Raw genomic sequence first — 13180 nt, forward strand, 5'->3', positions numbered from 1 at the left:
TATTATTACTTCTTGAGCCAATCGAATCAACATCTTTTCTTGAGATCTTTATTATTATTTTTTGCTGAAAATAAACTTTCCAAATATTAACTACATAGCGTTAACTTTTGAAGTATTTGAGCTATAATCTACTCATTCTTGGCTCTCTACCCTTTGGTAGGTAAGTCCAACTAGTGAAAGACCTAAGGGCAGTAACAACTACTTAATGAGTACTTACATGTTAGGCTCTTGTATTTAAGCACTTTGCTTATCTCATTTCTAACCGTAATCCTAGAGATGAGTATTATTACTATTCTCGTTATACAAAGAGACCGATACCCGGGAGAGGTAAAATAACTTGAGGTCAGGTCACAAAGTTAATAATCCCTGAACTGAGATTAGAATCAAAGTGTGGTTGACTCCATACTGCCTCCTAGCTGTCGTCTCCCAGTAATACGTGTCCAGTTATCGAAGTAGTAAAGCCTTTTGCAGTTCCTGTACTAGGGTTCTGGTGTATCCTCCCCCCCTACTCTCCTCCCCCCCCCCCCCCCCCCGCCAAAGATTCCCAATGCAAAACCACCTCGTTCACCTTTCAGACATGTCCTAAAAGCCATTGTTCTCTAAGCTAGGCCTCTTTAATGTAAGGTGTGCTTAGCATAGTCAGTTTAAACCACCTAGTGAAAGAGGATGGGATCAAAACGCTGTGATCCAGAAGAAAGGGGACGTCACCGGTTCGGCTTACTGCTTGCAAGTGGGGTAATTTGAACATAAATGGATAAAAGACAAGTTCTCAAAAAGCAGCCGACCCGGCCCAGAGAGAAGTTGGCCCCAAGTAAGGGAAGGGGGCTGGGGGGGGGGGGGCAGATGGACACCCCCCGCCCATCCCGCCAGGCCTGACAACAGGGAGCCACACGCCAGAGGGGCCCCCTCCGACGGCTTCGGCTCCAGCGGGGAAGCGGCGGGGCGCACGGCGCCTAGAGGAGGAGAGCGGGAGGCCTGGGCGCGCAGCCGGCGGGACCTGCGGCGCGGGACTCGGGGCGCGGGGAGGGGCCGGCGGCCGCCCCGCCCCTCTCCTCGGGGATGCCGGGATGTTTACACTCCTGACAGCGGCGGCCGCGGGAGGAGGAGCGGGAGTCTCGGGAGGATGGGCCGCCGCTAGGCTCACACTCGGGACGCGCCTCTCCTTGCGCAGGGTGGGGGCCCGCGCCTGCAGCGTCCGCGGGGGCGGCGCGGCGGGAGGTGGCGATCGGCTCCCGGCCTCGCAGCTACAGCCCCCGGCCCAGCGGGCCTTTCCGCGGCGCCGCCTGGCCGAGCCGCCCGCCCGCACGCCCCGGGTCCCTCGCGGGCAGGAGAACGGAAAACTCCCAACTTCCTGGTGAGTGGCTGCCGGGGTCTCGGGCGGCCCCGGCCGGGTGGGACTGCCTGCGGAGCCGGGAGGGGTGGGGGGGGGGGAGGTCGGGAGGGCGCGGGGCGGCCTCCGGGATCCCCCCCGCCGGGGGAGGTGGGGCGGGGCGCGCCGCACTCGGGCTGGGTGGGGGTTTCAGTCCAGTTCGTTGGCAGTGGCGGGGGCGGGCGGCAGGAGCTTTGTGCCCGGCGGGGGCTCTGGCGGCCTCGGCCGCCGTGGGCGCCGCGGTAACTAAGAAACTCCGCGGCCACCGCGGCGGCGGCAACAGGTCTTTGGTTTCAGGACCCGAGGAACTTAGGCGAAGTCCCGCCTCCCACCCCCCGGCTGCCGCTCATTGGCGGCGTCGGTTATTTATCCCTCGCCGATTGGTTAAGTCCAGCTGTCAGGATTCGGCAGCAGCCAGATTTAGAGGAGTGAAGTTCACTGGAGACTGTGGGTGGTGGGAGCCGTGCAGCTAAGTGAGAAGCTGAAGTGGCTTGAGAAGTAGAGGACGGCGGACCTGTTGGAGAATGGGCTTTAGCGGGACCCTGTCAGGATTAGAGTGATTGCAAGGCAATAGAGAACTTTGCTGGTAATCGTGGTAATGGAAAAGAAATAGAGAATTGAGGCCAAGGCTAGAGAGACGAAGGGCACCCCCCGAAAGAAAAATGAGTTGGCCACATTACCCAAGGACGGTGTCAGGAAGCAACACAACCTAGCAGATGCTGCAGTGAGATCTGAAGAACCTTCTTGTCTCTTTCCTGTATGCTGTAGGCCTTGGGAAATGATGTATCAAATAGATAAATCGTGTTCTCTCATAGCTGTAGTCCTTGTTAGGGATAAATACTAAAACTGTATTTATTTTACAATAAGGCTCCCATCATGGGGCAGTTCTGGTGATGGAACTGAAAGTCTGAAACACATTACAAAAATGAAATGATTTTCCTCCTCTGCTGATCATAAAGATGCTGTTGAAAAAAATCAAATGCGTGTAGTTTGTAGAACATCATGTATCCATCATAACAGAACCACTGTGTCTAATTCTTCCTCCAAAGAGTTTGTAGTTTCAAGAAGTATGCACACTCCTTGCAGGCGATAGCTGTGTCTCTTGCCAGGTTGCTCTATAGGATAAAGTACAGAATGTATGTATGATAAATTTATTTTGCACAGGAGCTTGAGCTGTTGCAGGCGTGACCTAGTATTAGGGACAACCGGACAAAACACTGAAAACGGTGGATAGTTAAACAGGAGATACAATGAACCCTGTAATACTTTGAAAAGTGGCAACTCTTACTGAAGAGGTGTCGAGTTTTCTTGGCTTTAATGCTTGCCGAAGGCCAATGCACTTAAAACAGTTAACATAAAACTTAAACAGTTATCATTTACAGAGGAAGGAATTCTCTGCTATCCTCGGGACATCCAGTCCACAGCTTGCTTAACTCCCCAAACCACAGCATCTTCTGTTTGGTCCTAGACTGGGAGCTTGTTGGGGTGGGGAAGAGATGTTGGAGCTTAGAAAAAATTGCCTCGTGGAGGAGTCAAACGGGCAGAAACTGTATGGGGACGTTGAGAGAGGAGGGCTCGCAAAATAAAGGGGAAGGAACCCCTAGTGGAGGCTGGCTGCTTTCTCTGGGGTGGGAAGCCCACGGACCCTCGGAGAGGTGCGGGCCTGAGATTCTGCTCTCTGCCGGGAGGCCCCGCCCTCTGCGGCACTGACGGCTTCCACAGCCAATAAGCGGCGAGGACACCGCGGTTCCCCGCTCGGGAGGGCGGGTACTTCCTACCCCAGCCCTGGGCTCGGAGGCGGGAGAGAAAGTTCCTCCTGGAAGGATGTCTGCTGGTGGAGGGTTCCCAGTCTGAGGGATGAGAAATAGATACGTAAGAATAAAGGAAAGGAAGTTCCAATTTTCTCTGACCCGTCGTGTACGTCTCGTTTCATAATTGAGCTGCATCTTGGACTCACCACCGTGATTGAAGCTTTATAGTTGATAAGAAACGAAGGTGATCAAACTAAATGTCCAGGTGGACTCACGGAGTTTTACTCTGAAATTACCTGTAAACGAAAACCAGGGAATGTCAGAATCTAAACTGTTAAACTCTTCCACAATTACTTGGGAATCTTCCACGGTTAAGAATCTTTATCAATTTAAAAAGGAAAGAGCGTAACTTCAGTGCAGTTTTATTCTGTACTCGGAACTACTATTCAGGCTCGTTTATGAAGATCATACCTGTAGCACCCTCCATTCCTTTTCCCACTTAGGCTGGACAATTTCAAGAGCTCTTTTCCAGTGCAATAAAACAGCACTTACTCCAAGAATGAGGAAAGCACGTTTGGTATGATGGTATGATGGCAACATACTGGTGGAGGAGAGGAGATTTAAGGCCAGCTTAATAACGTACCCAAATTGTAAAAATCAGAATTGTCGTTTTAAATGACTGAAAGCGTGGTTATAGTTTGTGTATGTAAGTATTTAATCTCTCGCTTCCCTCCCCTTCCTCTTCCTGCTAGTTACAATAGAAAGTTTTGAGCTCTGATTTATTGCAAACATTCAAGTGCTCTTTTCTTCTCAACTAGTGTGCCCTTACTGAAATGTAGATTTCCTTTTTTTTTTCCCCCATAAAGATGTGGTCTGAGATATCATTAGAGACGTCTGCAGAGTTTCTAGAACCAAACTGTCTAATGTTTTAAAATGTATCTCTGTAGTGTTACTAAGGTAGCCACCATTCAGGGTATCTGAAAAGAGAGAATGGTGATTAAATGCAGTTTTGGAAAAGAAGTTGTTTAATTAGATAATAGGTTGCAAAACTCCTTTCAGGTTTGTTTCCTTTGATTTTTTTTTAAAAATAGGTTTTGGTATTTAAAAAATTTGCACTGTAGCTGCAGTTACACAAAGCAGCTCTCTTGTCTACATTCCTGGTTTCCTTCAAATTAAAATATTTGTCCTTTCAGGTATTTGCTCTAGAGTTTTGTGGGTGGAATTTTAGTTAGTACATTATATATAAAACATGGTAATATACTTAGTGTAATACTTGAGGATGTCTTGGAAATGACGTATGTGATTATCGTTTCTCTGAACTGCTTTATCTGCAATTACTTTATTGACATTTTCATAAATATATTGCTAGATGCTTTAAGAAGTGTTTCTTCATACTTTTGAGTGTTTCAGTTTAATTCCTCCTCCCCTCATTTTTGTAGGGAATATAGGTAAATTACATTTGGTTATAATTTTTTTGTTTATGTTTTTATTTCATTTTTGAGAGAGACAGAGCGTGAGCAGGGAAAGAGCAGAGAGAGAGAGGGAGACACGGAATCAGAGCAGGCTCCAGGCTGTGAGCTGTCAACACAGAGCCTGATGTAGGGCTCAAACTCACAGACCGTGAGATCATGAACTGAGCCGTAGTCAAACGCTTAACCGACTGAGCCACTCAGGCTCCCCATAACATTTGGTTATATAATTGTAATGAAATATGTTTATTTGCAGGATATAATGGCAGTTGAGAATTTTTTTCACGTGTGTAAAACTAATGTATAACAATTCACTCTTAGAAAACTTTATTTTTTTATTTATTTTATTTTTTATATTTTATTTTTATTATTTATTTTATTTATTTTATTTCTATTTTTTATTTATTTTATTTTATTTTTTTATTTATTTTATTTTTTTTATTAAAAAAATTTTTTTTTTCAACATTTATTTATTTTTGGGACAGAGAGAGACAGAGCATGAACGGGTGAGGGGCAGAGAGAGAGGGAGACACAGAATCGGAAACAGGCTCCAGGCTCTGAGCCATCAGCCCAGAGCCTGACGCGGGGCTCGAACTCACGGACCGCGAGATCGTGACCTGGCTGAAGTCGGACGCTTAACCGACTGCGCCACCCAGGCGCCCCTTTGTTCTTCTTTTGATGACTAATAATTTGATTACCACCACATGTTACATATCTTCATAACATATTTTTTCATTCTGATGAAAACAGAGAATGTGTTTCACGGTTTTTAGTGAGCAGTGAGAATAAGGATGGCAGATAGATGATCATGGAACATTTCTTTCTTTTTTCTTTTTCTTAGTTTATTATTTTGTGAGAGAGAGAGAGAGAGAGAGAGAGAGAAAGCGAGCGCGCGAGAGAGAAAGCACGAGAGAGAGCATGGGAAGGGCAGAGAGACGGAGAGAGAGAATCCAAGCAGGCTCTGCACTGCCAGCACAGAGCCTGACTCGGGGTCTGGAACTCATGAACCATGAGATCATGACCTGAGCCGAAATCAAAAGTTAAATGCTTAACTGACTGAGCTGCCCAGGGGCCCTGATCATGAAACATTTCTTATTTTTCTTGAGCAGGAAAACTGTAACATTTGTCAAAGTAACAGCTCCGCCGTATTATTTATATAATGAGCTTACACAATGAACTGTTTTGTAATAGCTATCCACGGTGTTAATCAGAACAGGGTATAAATGAATGGAACTTATTTAATTGGTCTGTAAAAATTTAGAAATACTGTTACTTAATGGAGATAGACCTTTCTGTAAATCTTGCTATGGGTCTTCTGTTGATAATCAATGTAAGTGAGTAGTTAAGGGTAACTTTCTCGTTCCAGGCTGCTTTTGTATAGAACAGGGGTTTGTAAACTTTCTAAAGGACAAGAGAGTAAATGTTTCTGACTTTGTGAGCTGTATGGTCTCTGTCATTGGCTGTGTTCCAGTAAAGTTTTATTTGCACAAATAGGCTGGAGGCCCACCCCAGCTCTAGAAGGTAATACCAAAGATTTAAATAAGATTTTGACCTTTGATGTTTGGCTTGATGTGTATTTTCCACAGGAGTATTTCATAGCCTTTTTTGGTTCTTGGATGCTTGTGACAATCTCTTGATCTTTCCCAGTCCCCTCAGAATAATGCCCAGTTATTCATACCCCAATTTTGTGTTTCATCTCAGAGACTTCATAAGTCTTAGAACCTCTTTTAGATTTATCTGCTTTTTCAAAGTTTTCTATCATTCTTTGCCTCTTGGGGTCCCCACACCTATCCTGTGACACTGAATGAATGTGCTCCTCTCTAGCTTCTCTCTTACTAAACCAAGATGGAATCTGATGTCATATATTTAATCTTTGCTTGATTGACAGATAACACTTTAATATAAATGTATTTTGGTGTGTTTCTTTAACTCATAGTTTTTATTTTAAGCTGATTGGAATGACTGCCTCTGTTACTTTTTAGGGGGAATTTCTGGCATGAGCAAGACAGTGGGCAGATTTCTTCTTCTTCTTTTTTTTTTTTTTTTTTGTTTAGAAAAAATTGATGTAGTCTTTTATAAAAGACTTTCTCCCAGTTTAAAAAAATTACTGGAGAGGGCCTGAAGTCAGGGTGTATGTGGCTTGGGTTGTGTGTGGGATACCTCCTCCCTTTGTTTTAAGAATTGGCTGTAGGCTGACCTGGGTGCAGCTGCTGAGAAGCCAGAGAATGGAATGGAAAATGCAATGGCTTTGACATCACTCAGTGGAGTTTCCTAGCCCTAGCCAGGAGTGAGTTCTGGGTGTGCCAGAGTATTTGTCTCTCCGGGTAGCCAGGTAGGGCCTAGGGCATTCGGAACTTCCAGGCTGGTTGCCACCAGCTACAAGGAGCCTCTTTCCTTTATCCAACCCTGCTGCACAAATACTGATCATTTTCTGTGTTTACCATCATGTGAAAAAGACTAAGCCTGGGTTTGCCTCTTACTCTATGACCTTGGTTGAATTACTTGATTGGTTGGGACTCCGGTTTTCTCAGCTCAGGTAAGATTGCTTTGAGGAATAAATGAAAACATCTATGTAAAGGTATGATAGTAGGCTCTAAGTGTTAGTTTCATTTCACCTATTTCTGTTTTTAGGACCTTCAGTGGTAGGAAACGCATCTGCTGTTCTCAGTTTCTTCCGATGACAGGCCCTGTTGCCCACTGTGCCTTAGGTCTGCTGTCTGTTCTGTGTTCTCTGCTTGAATTCTTCTTCCTCTCTGCTCTGTGATTTCCATATTCATAATTTACTGGTTCCCATGTTTGAGAATGTTTTTATGTTTTTTGGAGTATGGGGAGAAGGCATTAATCCTTGGTTCCTCAGGCAGGAAAAAACACAAGAGGCTTGGGGGGGTTTATATTTTGGATAATGAAAAATGGGAGTTGCAAAACGATCCTTAAATACTAATTGAAAATGGCAAAATTAAAAATATTCTTTCTGGTAGTCTTACAGTTTTGCTTTTTGTTATCGTGAGAATATTTTCCTCATATTCTCATATTTACCTGGCAGATTACTGTAATTTTTGTTGTGGTTGTAACCATAACAAAGCCACATATCCTCTACTACATTAGGACTGGGAAAATTGAACAGATATGTTTATGAAAAGTTGTTGTACTTCTAAAACGAAAGGGATTGCAAACTTTCCATTGCTTTTTATATCTAGCTGGTGGACCATACAGTAAAGTAATGTGATCTGTTTGCATACTGTCGTGAGGACACCAGAACTGGACAATAGGTAATTTGTTTTAGGAAAATGACATGCCCTTATTGCAAACACTTTATAGGCATGGTTTGTTATTTAACAAATACAAGTTAGTTGAAAGATATACAGAAAGGATGCTTATTGATGGTTTAATTTATGGGAGACAATTGATATTTTATTCTCAGTTTCTTATGGCAACGTACAAATTCACTTTTGTTTTCTTTATAGTCTGGTGTTAGAACACATTAAGAATAGTATGGCAGGGAACGTACTCAGTAAAAACTGGCATTTTTAACAGTTTTCAACATATATTTAAAGTAAAGTTTTAATAAAGTTTCTACATTCGATAAATATTTTCATTGTTAAATGTCATGTGGTTTTCAACGTGGCTTTATCATTTTATGACCTTGAGTGTTTAAAATACCAGCTGTTGATGAAGAGTTGTATTTTATCAGGCAGTTCTCCTATCACTCCTGTAATCATTCTCTGTTTTTATATGTAGGAAGGAATTTATGACATTGTATTTAATAGTATTTGATGGTTGCAGGGCAGGGGCTAGGGGCGGAGTTTGAGCTTCCAGCAAGGTTTCCCATTACCAGGCCACCAAGGGAGTTGCTGCCTCATCCCTGATCGTAAGGCTGCCAGTGGGACAGTGCACCGTCACCATCCTAACGAAGACACAGCCACAATAAGGAAGATACTGCTCTTTTGGGGGCCCCCAGAACCATACTGTGACTGCCGTGGTCCAGGAACTGTATGCTCTGGACCCTGTCTCTTAACACCTATATTAGTTTCCTAGGGCGGCCCCAACAAATGACCACAAACTGAGTGGCTTAGTACAACAGAATTTTATTCTTTCATAGTTCTGAAGGTCGGATATTAGGAATCAAGGTGTGCATAGGGCCATGCTGTCTGTGAAGGCTCTAGGGAGAAGGCGTTCCATGCCTTTTCTTAGCTTTGGGTGTTGGCGGCATCCCTTGAAGTTCCTTGGCTTTAGACAGATATCACTGAAATCTCTGCCTCTGTCACATGGTGTTCTTACCATGTGTCTCTGTATGAGTCTCTGGTACTCTTTTAAGGACACAGTTACTCTTACACTTAAGGTTTAATAAGCAAGATCTATACTTTTTCTTTTAGATTCATTACTGTACAGGTTTTTAGATTTCTGACCTTTTTGTTTTGAAGAGAATATTTTAAGTTTGTGCAGAAATTGTACCTAAGAGTTGGGGCGCCTGGGCGGCCCAGTTGGTTGAGCATCCTCTCTTTGACTTCAGCTTAGGTCATGATATCACAGTTTGTGAGTTTGAGCCTCACATTGGGCTCTGTACTAACAGAACAGAGCCTGCTGGGGATTCTCTCTCTCCCTCTCTTCCTGCCCCTCCCCTGCTCATGTGCTCTGTTTCTCTCTCTCTCAAAATAAATAAATAAAAAAAGAAATTGTACCTAAGAGATAAAGACACCCACATTATCGTGTACATATGTAATCTGTAGTTAGTATCCTAGTGCTGCCATTAAACAGCCCTTCTAAAATCAGGTTTTCCATTCACCATTATCATCCTGTGCTTCCCCTTAGGAGACCTTAAGTGCATGATTCACTACATCAGATGTTCTCAGAACTGGAAGGAAACTTATAAATTGTGTAAACTGACCTTTTCATTTATTGTGAAAATAAACTAAAACCTAAGGATGTAAACTTGCTAATCCATGCTGTGCTTGATTCCATAACAGTCAATATTGCCTTGTGTTATCTTTGTAACGTTTTCAATAGTAGGCGCATGATTTCTTCTTCTTTTTTTTTTTCACTCCTCCTGATTTAACAAAATATTGCTCTGTTCATGGTACGTGCTCAATAAAGACTTGCTGATGGGGTGATGACATTGTACCTCTGATTGCCCCTATCAGGGCCATGATTTAAGTCAGCGAATATTTGAGTGAATCACCCCTGCCTGATTGTGCAGGGGTGAAGTATTTCTTTCGCATCTAAAGTGAGGAACAACAGGATTGCTGTCTCCCTGGAGAGATATGGAGGCTACTCCTAGGAAGGAGCGCTTAGAGGCAGTAGGTAGGAGAGTAAAGGCCAGAAAGTTCATGAGTGGTGGTTTGATCAATGTTTCGTAAACACGTATTTCATTATATTAGACACCTTGATTCATAAAAGCCAGCCTTCATGTTGTTTGTCATCTTGGTATATTGAAAATAACTTGGATGCCCCTATTGCTTCTTGTATATAAGCCCAAAATGTTGGGCAGTGCCACTGGCCAGTGTCTCCCTCTAGTTTCTTCTCTTGCTGTGGTTCAGAGAACATGACTGGTTCTGTTTCCTTTATTTCTGTAGTCATGTCTGTCTCTTAGAAGTTGGTTCTCAATTTGTTTATTATATGTGTTTCCTATTTCAGTGAAAGTTCTGCTTTACAAAGCAGAATGATTAGAGATTAATCAAATGAATCCTAAAGGATTTATTTCATGATTTCTTGAAATAGTTACATCTATTTGTATAGTGAAGGTAATTTACAAAATATTTAGAGCTGTTTATGAATATATGGGTGACTTTTTTGCTACTACCAAGACAAGTTATATTCTCAAAGCATTTGTCCTATGACTGTGTTTCTCAAACTATAGTCCTCAGAATGTCTGTGTCTGGAGATTCTGATTGGATAAGTACAAGCACTGACATTTAAAAACAAGTTGAGGGGCACCTGGCTGGCTCACTCAGTAGGACATGAGACTCTTGCTCTCGGTCGGGGTTGTGAGTTTGAGCCCCATGTTGCGTGTAGAGATTACTTTAAAAAGACTGTGATGGGAACCTACATTTACAATAAGTAAGGCAGGTGTTCCTCAGGCCACACTGAGAAATGCCACGTGGTCTTTGTAAAAAATATTTTTTTAATGGAGAAAACTTTTGTTTATAATGAGAGCCCATTCCTACCGCTAGCATTTCTGGCTTGGGGTGTGCCGCCGCTTGGCACAGATTGTATCTAATGATTAGGCTGTTCTAGCATGGGTGCCCATGTCTCAGCTCAAATGGTGGATGGGTGTTATTGAAATGATGCTTACAAAGCAATTAGAATCAACTAGATAAAGTATAAATATTTTGTAAATGAATAGTATGTATTTATAAATAAATATATAGTTTACTAGTATACTAGTTACAGGAGAGAAAACTTCACTTTAAGCAAATGAAAGAAAATAGCATGTCTAGTGTTAGTTCTTCTATCCCGACAAATGGTCCCTTGTTAATGTACTGCTTATAGCGTAGGCTGTTCTCACCATTTTTGGCATTTCTACAGTATTTCTCTCAGCTAGGTGTGAAAGCTTACCACTTCCCTTACCTCTGAGATGGTTTGCTTTCTGCTTCAGGGCAAAAACCCTTTGCCTGCGCTCAGAGATTTTGCCTCCAGTGACCACTACCTCAGTCCTTCCTGTGGTTTTCAGTCCTGTTCCTGGGCTTGGCTGCACAGAGCTCTCCTGCCTTGCCTATCCAGCCACGCTGGAAAGTGTTCAAGAACATCATGATGAGTAACCTGTTCCTTTTTCCATGACTGTCTTATTTCCATTGATAACAAGTGTCTGATGCTTGAGTCGCTTCTAACTTCCCTTCTTGTCATTAGATACCGATCTTTGCATGCGAGTTGTGTTCTTTATTCAAGAAAACCTGCTTGGTCATTTAAAAACTACTTTCTATCAGTGTTTTTCTTTAACACCTTTTTCTTGATTTGTAGTTTATCAATCAGTCCAGGCCCTTTTTCTTTATGACCAGTTCTGCCCCCTTCTTTTTTCATATAGTAAGAAGAGGCAGCTTGACAAAGAAGGTATTGAAGTCCTGGATTAAGTTCAGGTTCATTTTTATATCTTTTCAAATGCCAAGCACAGAGTCTGATTCTTAGTGTGAGCTGAATTAATACTCAAAGAACTCAGTTTAAGAGTTGAATGTCTGGTTTAGGAGAGAGCATTGGTAGTGTGCTGAATGGTTCAGATAATATAAATGGAGCCTGGGCTCTAACGAGGCACTGACGATGTTGAGTTAGGATACGTTGGGACTCATGTCTCGCGGTGTGTGGTCCCTGAACAGGCAGTGCTCCCTTTCCTAGGCCATTTTTGTTCATGTGTTGAGTTGTCATCTTTTGAATGCCAGTATTTCTACAGTAAGACCTGAATGCCCATTTTTCTTTCTTTCTTTTTTTTTTTTTTGTGAATTTTTTAGGGTATTTGCATATGCTGTTCAGAAGACAATCCAGCTGATTGGACAGGATTTGGTGTTAAACTTAGTTTCACAGTGAGGTGAGGTTTCTCTGAACTTGGAAGGCATACTTGTCAGAAAGCAGAGGGACAGACCATTTGATCTCGGGTTCTCCAGCATTTGTAAGATGAAAGAGTCTGTGCTTCTGTTCACTTAATGGTTCTTTCTCTATTTGTTCCTTTATTATTCTCCCCATTTTCCTACTGGGTCCCACCAATTCACTGATTGAAGAACGAGAAATTCGGAGGTTGTTGGTAGGTAGCTGGGGGTGAGTAAAAAAATAATCTAAGCAAGATCTAGCTTTATGCTTTTAAAAATATTTCGGTTTTTATTAATTACAGAATATGGGAGCAGGCAGTGACCAAATACTGTATCATATTGCCTGGCTCACCTATTTTTAATGGCTCTACATTGGAACCGCTTTCAGACTGACCCTGACCTATCTGTCTAGATTCACTTCTTTATACTCTTTTATAGTTTGGTCACATCTGACCATTTACCTTTTTTTTTTTTTTTTTTTTTTGGATACATTTTGTACCTGTGTGGCTTTATTGCTTTAATACGCTTTTCTCACTTCTTTTAGTGTCTATTTTCTACATTCCAGCTATTCAATCTCAGTATATTAAAATAATCTTCATCTTTTAAGGCTTTGCTCTAATATTATACAGAGGATATAAAGAAATCTTTCTTTTGCTTCTTTAAGCTTTTAGTACCTATTGACTCTCCCTGTAGTTACTTATCTTAGCTTCCTTCCTGGAATGTTAGTATCTGGAAGGTGTGAAAGGAATGTAAGTATCTGGAAGGTGTGAATCATGTCCTGTACATATTTGTGTTTCCTGCAGGACTTAGGACCATTTTTGTCACAACTGGTCATTCAGGGAATGGCAGATGTCTGCATCCCAGTGATGATATGGGACAGAAAGTCTGGGCAGATCCTAGAATGAAAGAATGTCCAGAACAATTGAGTAATTGGTTTCAGGGAAGTCTGTGCTAGATGCCAGGCACATGTCCCTGTAAGGCCTGTAGGGCATAGTGTGAGGAAGGTCTTACTGTGTGATATAAAGGTCTGATCTGTAAGTGGTAAATGTTGAGGTATTCAGTGATCTAGTGCACGAGTCT

General features: G+C 42.6%; 1 protein-coding gene across 1 annotated transcript in view; it reads left to right on the forward strand.

Moving 5' to 3' along the window:
• The first annotated feature begins 1097 nt into the window (after positions 1-1097).
• Positions 1098-13180, forward strand: part of NEK7 (NIMA related kinase 7) — a 162769-nt gene continuing 150686 nt past the window's right edge. Inside the window, exon 1 of the mRNA XM_047840327.1 lies at positions 1098-1354. The gene's annotated coding sequence lies outside the window, so the exon portion shown is untranslated. The remainder of the gene's footprint in view (positions 1355-13180) is intronic.

The sequence above is a fragment of the Prionailurus viverrinus genome, chromosome F1 (assembly GCF_022837055.1).
Source record: "Prionailurus viverrinus isolate Anna chromosome F1, UM_Priviv_1.0, whole genome shotgun sequence".
In the NCBI taxonomy this organism is placed as follows: domain Eukaryota; kingdom Metazoa; phylum Chordata; class Mammalia; order Carnivora; family Felidae; genus Prionailurus; species Prionailurus viverrinus.